The sequence below is a fragment of the Notothenia coriiceps genome, unplaced genomic scaffold (genome assembly GCF_000735185.1).
Source record: "Notothenia coriiceps isolate Sejong01 unplaced genomic scaffold, NC01 NC01_scaffold00026095, whole genome shotgun sequence".
Lineage (NCBI taxonomy): Eukaryota > Metazoa > Chordata > Actinopteri > Perciformes > Nototheniidae > Notothenia > Notothenia coriiceps.
Window position 1 is genome coordinate 193939 of NW_011358796.1, and position 7635 is coordinate 201573.

At 43.2% G+C, this 7635-nt stretch overlaps 1 protein-coding gene across 1 annotated transcript in view; it reads right to left on the reverse strand.

Annotated features, from left to right (window-relative positions):
• Positions 1 to 388, reverse strand: part of LOC104956492 (uncharacterized) — an 8181-nt gene extending 7793 nt beyond the window's left edge. The window contains exon 1 of the mRNA XM_010783972.1: positions 20 to 388. The gene's annotated coding sequence lies outside the window, so the exon portion shown is untranslated. The remainder of the gene's footprint in view (positions 1 to 19) is intronic.
• Between the last annotated feature and the right edge of the window lie 7247 nt (positions 389 to 7635).

The following is a 7635-nucleotide window of genomic DNA, read 5'->3' on the forward strand; positions in this document are numbered from 1 at the left end:
CGAACTGCGGGGGGTCAGCCTGCTCATCCATCCGTCCATTAAACATAGCCGCCTCCACTCTGAGCACCGCTCTGAGAGCGGGCGTACCTGTTTTTGTTGTGCTGTGGTAGTCATGGTGACAAGCCATGCCAGAGCCCTTGCCGCCGTTGCCTGTGAAGCAACCCAAGGGGGGCCCCGCCCTAAAGGGCTTTGAAGGGGTCTCCACACGCTGCATCACACACCGGCTCTCATCCTGTCTCTGTTTAGGAGAAGGCTCATAAACAGGACCCTGAGGCGGGTTTATACTCCAACTCGCGGAGGTGTGTGCAGTGCTATTCACCTCGTGCGTAATAGCCGCGCTAGGCTTAATACGACTGTGTGTAGGCACAACTGGGACAGAGGAAAAACCGCGCTGCTTGTTACCCGAAAGGATAGAAGCAGCCGATTTAAATGTCAAGCCCTGCCATCTTGGTCATGGTTTGCCGTCCGATAACCGTGCTGGCCTGCCTAGCCCCAAAGAACACCGTGAGGTTTGGTTCTAGAGGAGGCACGGTCGGGAAACCCACATTTGTGAATCCCTCCACTCTCGTGAGGGGCACGTATGTCCCTATCGGAGCCTTCATTACTCCAGGGTCCGCCGCCGCCCCCTCCTGGTACTTCCTTATGGCCGGGAAGCGTGGCCAGATCGGGTCAATCCTGACCCTGTGTACCCGGGAGAACACCCCGGACATATCATCCGGAGGCGAGCTCTCCTGAGCTAGGGGAACGGGGAGATTTCTCCAGGCGGCCGCCTTAGATATAATCTCCGGGAGTTCCAGGAGAATCCCGCCAATCGACGGCAACGCCGTGGTGGCGGAGATAGGGATCACTGGATCATACACCGGACCTACACCGGGCCCCATACCTGTCTCCTCCGTCCGGAGGGGAGAGATGATGGGGGAATCACCCGGTGATCCCTGAATGGAGGGGACGTAGTCGTCCGTCTCGTGCCCGCCACTCGGATCCAGGAAGTCAAGGGCTTTGTCCCCGGAGTACTCCTCCTGGACGGGCCAATCGTCCTCGGCGGCCGCAGCAGCGAGAGCGTCCGCTCTCTGCTGTCTGAGGGCCAGCGGGAGACGGGCACAATGCGAGCATGATACCCCGGGAGTGAGAGCAGCGTTCGCATGCTCTATTCCCAGGCAGGACTCACACTGTGAGTGCCTGTCAAAGCTCATAATGTAGCCCGACCCGCATCCGAGGCAATCCCTGACACAACCTTGACTTTCCTGCCCAGTCTCCATTTTACCAGAAAAACAAAGCTTTTTAGGAGGAATGTTTGCTTTTTAGTAAGTAGTTCTTAAAATAACTTGTTTTGCCTGACAATGCTTCTGCAACGGAGTGCTGAAGAAAAGTGGGAGTGGATTGTAGGGCCTACTTCCTATTTATACGGAAGTGAGCCCGGAGGTGGGGCCCACGTCATAGGTGGGCGTGGATTAAGTCTGTCAGTGCTGCACACGTGCAGTGGGGATTACCCAATAGCGATAGCCTTAGAGGGCGAAGCCTTATACGATATAGAACAGGGGGTGAACACTTTTCAAAATAAAACAGGAAACCAAAGACAAGACTAAACAAATCACAGACAGATCGTGACCATTTTCACAGTTGGGAACTAATTTGGCCAATTATTTCCCCATTGATGCAGCCAGCAATGTCCTATCTCCCAATGTTAATAAAAGGTGAAACATAATTTGTGTGTCCACCCCGTGATTGACTCCAAAATATCATGGGTTCTTCCTTGTCCCATGCTACACCCTTGCAAAAAGTTTCATGAGTATTGTTCCACTATTATTTCTAAAATTCTACCAACAGACGCACAAACATACCGAGCCAAAAACTATTTTTATTCCTTGGCGAAGGTGAAAAAGCACAGGATGTGTTAATTTTGAAGCACATCTTTGCTGTAGCAGGAAAAAAGAGAATCATGCAGTTTCATTCTTTTAAAAAAATGCTCTGTGAATTAAGATGACAGAGAAACACAACAACATTGTCCTTTCACACTGGATCTAACATATCTGCAACCTGGGGGGGGGGGGGGTGCAGAATAGATAGATGTGGTCAGCATAGATGGAAATGTCTGGCTGCCCGGCAAACTAATCAGTGGGGTGAGGCACATAGACAGGCTAGTCAAAATACAGACAGATGGTCCTCAGAAGGCACATGTATGCAGTCCAGGATCTACAGCTGGAGAGTGTTGCTGTCCTGTATGTAATGAAGGTTGAGGCGAATGGCGCACCGTGATGCTGTCTGGTCCAGAGAATATTCTGCCAGTGCGTGAAGACAGCAGCAGGGAGCTGCGCCAGCCTCACCGCAGGAGAGATAAATAGACATTAGTACTGACGACCCAATTACCTGCAGCTGCGACTGCAGCAGCATGCCAGCTACAGCTGCATGCCAGCCCAGACAGATGCACCACACCCGCCCCCGCCACTTCCCCCAGGCAGACTCCTACAGGTGCTCCCCCACTTGTGAGGCTGATCCAGCAGCGGAAAGTTGTCAATTAAAAAAAGAATGATATATATATAAGGTCACATTCTTTAGAAAATACAGTGTATTTATTTTATATGTAGCTTGATAAAATTATGAAACATACTCTGCCAAAATAAACAATACATGTAGAAATATAAAAACTATCATTGTATATATTATCATTGTCTTTGTCAAAAAATACTGTTAATAAATATACCTACAATCCTCAATCCTAGTTTTTTCACTTTTACTTTTCTGCTAAATATGTTAGTGCATTTTTCCTTTTTTATCTGCGCTTTAATTCGGATTTGTGATCGTAACAGACTACACTTTATATATTGATTTCACTGTCACAACCAACACTTTGTACAGTATGAATGAGCTTGTCAACGTTCAGTCTGACAGCTGTAGAGCGAGAAGAATGGTCCGCGTGTGGAGATAAAATAATAAAACTCTCCTGTAGTAATATCCAGTGTCCACTCGGCCAATTGGCTCAAACTAATTACCTTTTCGGGCTTTGTTATGGTAGTTGTCGTCTGTCAGACAGTGAAGAGTAAAACAATTTCAATTTCAACAGTTTGAAGCGGCAGAACAACAATTGCGGAGTGCTCAGAAAAAAGACGCAGGGTGCAACTCTTCTTTTCGAGGTGGACACATGCAAAAGCTTACGCAACATCGAAAACAATAGAAAAAGGGCGCTTGCGCTCACAAAAAGCTCCTATGTGAAAAGAAGGCCTAAAAAACAGTAACAGCCGAATATTTGTAAAAAAAAGTCCCCAATGTTTCCTACATCTTTAAGTGTCAGCTTTAAGAAAATCTGCCCAGTTCTATCTCATGTGTTGTGAATATATGAAAGCACTGATTGCCAGACCACTTTTTAAAGCTGACAGATGTTAGTCCTTGGCAATCGACCAAAGCAAGTTTTTGCCATGCAATTAAGTAGCTGTATTTACAGCAACATTTCCTTCAAGATGCAGAGACAGCGGTGTGGGTCAAAGTGCCATGACAAGGCTAATTTTTCAAACCCTTTATTTCCTCATTAAAAATGTACAAAAGAGCAAGAGTGAAACGGGAGATGGACTCGAGGCCAGAACACGGGTCACAGGCAGCCTGAAAACAAAAAGCCTGGTACATTTGCACAACCGCAACGCCATATCATATAGATCCAATACAAACAACATATGGATCCACATTGAAAGTCAGTACCCCGACATCTTTACTGGGTTTCTAATTATATTATTGTACAATAATATTAGTGAGATTTTTATCCGTGCCTAGGACTTCAAAACTTCACAGATCCTTGAAGATATTGGTACACATGTTATTAAGTCTTGGATAAATAATTGTTAACACAATACGAAAAACAAGGATGATTTTTAAGTCAAAACAGGTGTCTTGGGCGTTGGGCGGCTCCCTATGCAAACATTGAGTATCACAGTGTTTGTTTTCTGCACTCTGATGACTTTTAAATAATGAAAATAACAACAAAGCAAGAGTGCTAAATTGTGCATAGAATACTTTTAATTCTCAGGAAAGAATAATGAATAATGAATCCATCTGACATTGACCTGCCAGAGATACGATGGATAAACTAATATTCATCGTTTTTCTTTAATTTAACAATTTGTTTAACCTTGCCCCTTAGAAATCCCTCAATTATAGAAATGCAATTGCCCCTTCTTTTCAAAGTTTCTAAAAGAAACAGGATTTTTTACTTTCAAGGACTTCTGAAATTGGCATCATTATTCCTTTTTTCTTAGCGCTCTCCATTTCTCTTGATGTCTCTCACTCACTGAGGGGGGGAAGGTGTGAGTCTGAGAAGAAACACACGCTGTCCATGCCAGAAACAGGTTGTGATAATGCAAGGTAAAAATTGTGTGAAAATGTGTCATGAATCAGGAGAAATGTGGGATAATTGTATAACCCAACGAGGAACATCTCTTGGGCATTAGGGTTTAGCAGCTAAAGAGGACAGAAAGAGTTAGTGAAGAGCAGAAGAGAGAGAACGAGTGAATATTGGAGTTATCCAATGGGTAGAAAAATGACTTTAATGTATGATAATGTCTAATGCTTGTGTAAATAACCCACCGTTAGCTAACACACAGCACACACCATATAAAAAACGCCTGTTTGGAATCCTGATTCCAAAATTGTGAAACGAGCTCCCGCTTGACATCTTTTGGCGCCACTTTAAAGGCAACCTGCTTCGCTGGTGCCTTGGCCATTATAAAAAATAAAAATGTATTTAGACCATTTCCAACTAATGCTCTGGTTCGTTGCTAAATGAAATTAAATATGATGTAATGTAATCATATTAAAATTGAAAAGGTGATGGAAATAATGATGCAAAGATAACTGCTATAACCAAACCAGCTTGATTTCACGCTAGCTTTTTAGAAGTCAATAGCCCACTCATGTTGCCTTGATAATTTAACTCGTTAGTGTTTATGCACGCTAGATTTGAGTTAATGAACCATCAATGTGACCAAAATGAGAGGGAAGCTCTTGGGAATGGGATTTAATACTTTTTTTTTAAGTTCAGTGTTGGTTTTAGAAGTTTAATTAACAAATAAAAAGTAGCTGATTTACAGAAATGTCTTTCTAAATATAAGTCTATGGGATGAGGTGTCAGAAGTTATTCCATGGTTTGGAAAGTTTATTCTTAAAAAGAGGCCCCATTATGCTTTTGGGGTTTCTCCCTTTCCTGTAGTGTGTCATAAAGGTCTTTGTGCGTGTGGTTTGCAACGGCTAAAATCTGCAAATACTAGTGGATCGCCGGAGCTGTAGATTAACATTAACATGCCTATTGTAGTTGTAAGTGCACTGCCTTGCGGCCTGTAGCACCATCCTTGATGGAGCATATGTGTGGGCTGGACCTGTATTTTACAGGAAAGGAGTGACTAGAGGGTCGAGTTGTCGATTCTTGTTCTGTTTTCTGTGACTATCAGCCTCACCCTCTCAGACTTTCAGTTGCGCGTGCTACTAAAGAGACGCGCTACCATGGAAACCAAACAATGGTGTAGCTGTATTAAAGTCCGAGTGGAAACAGTCCAGGGTAAATCTGATTTTGTCAGAAATCGAGAGAAATGCAGGAGAAATATGACCCCGGGAGGAAACCGGGAGAGGGCAATGAAATCGGGAGTCTCCTGTGAAAATCGGGAGGGTTGGCAAGTATGTTTACGGGGCGTGGTTTGCAATCCTCCCAGCCAATCAGACATAGGAACCTTTTTCTCCCACGAAAGTACCTGCTCTCTAGCAGGGACGGAAAAGGGGGTAAACAGGTTCTCATGAACACATTTTAGTTCCGGCTCTTTTTGGTGTGAACGTGACATTTCGGAACTATATCGGAACTAAAGTGGGAAAAGTACTGCGGTGTGAACACGCCTAAAGAAGCACAGGAAGGAAGTGAAGGAGGCACATTCTGGCCTTCAGGGACTCTAAAGGATACACGGCGCACTTTGAAAGAATGCTGCCAATGAATGGAGATTGAGCTTTTGCCACCCTTTTCACAAACGCACACACCACGATCTATACATAGCAGCGCGAGATAACTCCCAAGGTTCAGAGGCACAAACAACGACACTGAATAATGTGCATTGTGTGAAAATCATCCTTCACAGTTTCACAGCTCTCTCTTTGACCTCGCTCTGTCTTTTCAGTCAAACGCATACACACTCACGTACAGGTTGTCACCTCAGGCGTACAGTTGTTACAGGTGTATTGGCCCAAAGTTAACATTCACCTTGTAAAAACAAACATACATATGAGGCAAACATGCTACAACGGCCCAAAACATTTCAATTAGGGGAAACACGCTACAGTTCCAAAAACCATGCAAATATAGAAACACAAACGTGCCAAAACACATGTAAATTAAGAAACATCTTCACCAACTTGACAACACATGCGCAGCATTTAGAAAACATTCACTAACGAGACGAAAGATTTGCATTCTTTAGTAAAGGCACTGCATAAATATATCACTGCAAGAAGCTCAAAACACAACGGACACAATGGCACACTGCTGGGACATTGACCATTGATCATAGAGTTGGCCAACTGTCACTGGAAGCTTACCTGAAATATACATTGTATTGGCTTGAAGCAGCAGTGAGTTTCTCTTAATGGAAGTGTTTTATGCCGTTGTAGCGCATTTGCACCTGTGGGCCACCATACATATGCTACTCTAACTTTAGAAAAATAAGAAAGTCTTCCTCTGACTTTTGTTTATTTTCCTGACTCTATCTTCATCAAACTTGACAACTTAATAAATCTCCCCGGCTTGCCTTTGCCTCCCTACAATCAATATGCTTTGGCTTTCTGTTATTTAATATTTAAAACATCACATTAAATCGACTCGTATCTGGGACTGGTTTGATCGTTTGTAAATGTGTCACAGATTTTGCTGCGAGTAGTTCATTTTCCACACTTAAAAAGGCACTTTTATCAATACAAGCTCATCAAAACGCATATATTTTTCCTCTTCCTTTCACTTCAACATTTTACAGGAACCTTGGGTTTTATTCAAGAGCAGATGAGGGAGTGCCTTTAATATTTCTGAAAGCAAACCGTTCTCTTCTTGATTTCTTTATCCTTGAGGAAGACATGTTTCATTTTTTTTTTTTGTTACTTCCACCTCTCCTCCTCCTCCTCCGCCATGGGCTCATTCTAAAAGGTCATGTGCATTCTGATACTATACTCTCCTCTCCTTAATGTAGTCAAACCTTTCTCTTCTCTCAATGTAAAATGCATTCTAAATTGTGAAGTAGCTACAGCCTGTATCTTTCATTCAGTAGGCTTAGATGAAAGTGCTGAAATCTTATTTTTTGTCACTGAACAATCGTCAGCGGTTTCTTTTGGGCTTTTATTGTCATGTTACCCATTCGGATCTGCTGCATTAATTCCATGCACTCTGAGACAAGTCTGTATTTGTATAACTGGCCCAAACATTTATTTGAGGAAAGCTATCAGGAAGTGAGCCGTCTTAGAAGCAAATCTTCGAAGTGGCCAAACGTAATACTATACGTTTTGTATCAATCGGCAACAACATTTTGGCAAAAAGAAAATATTTGTTTAGAAATTAGATAATTGTTTCTATCTAAATCAACTACCCAGTACAAAAATGTTAATCATTAGGTTCTCAAAGTTGTA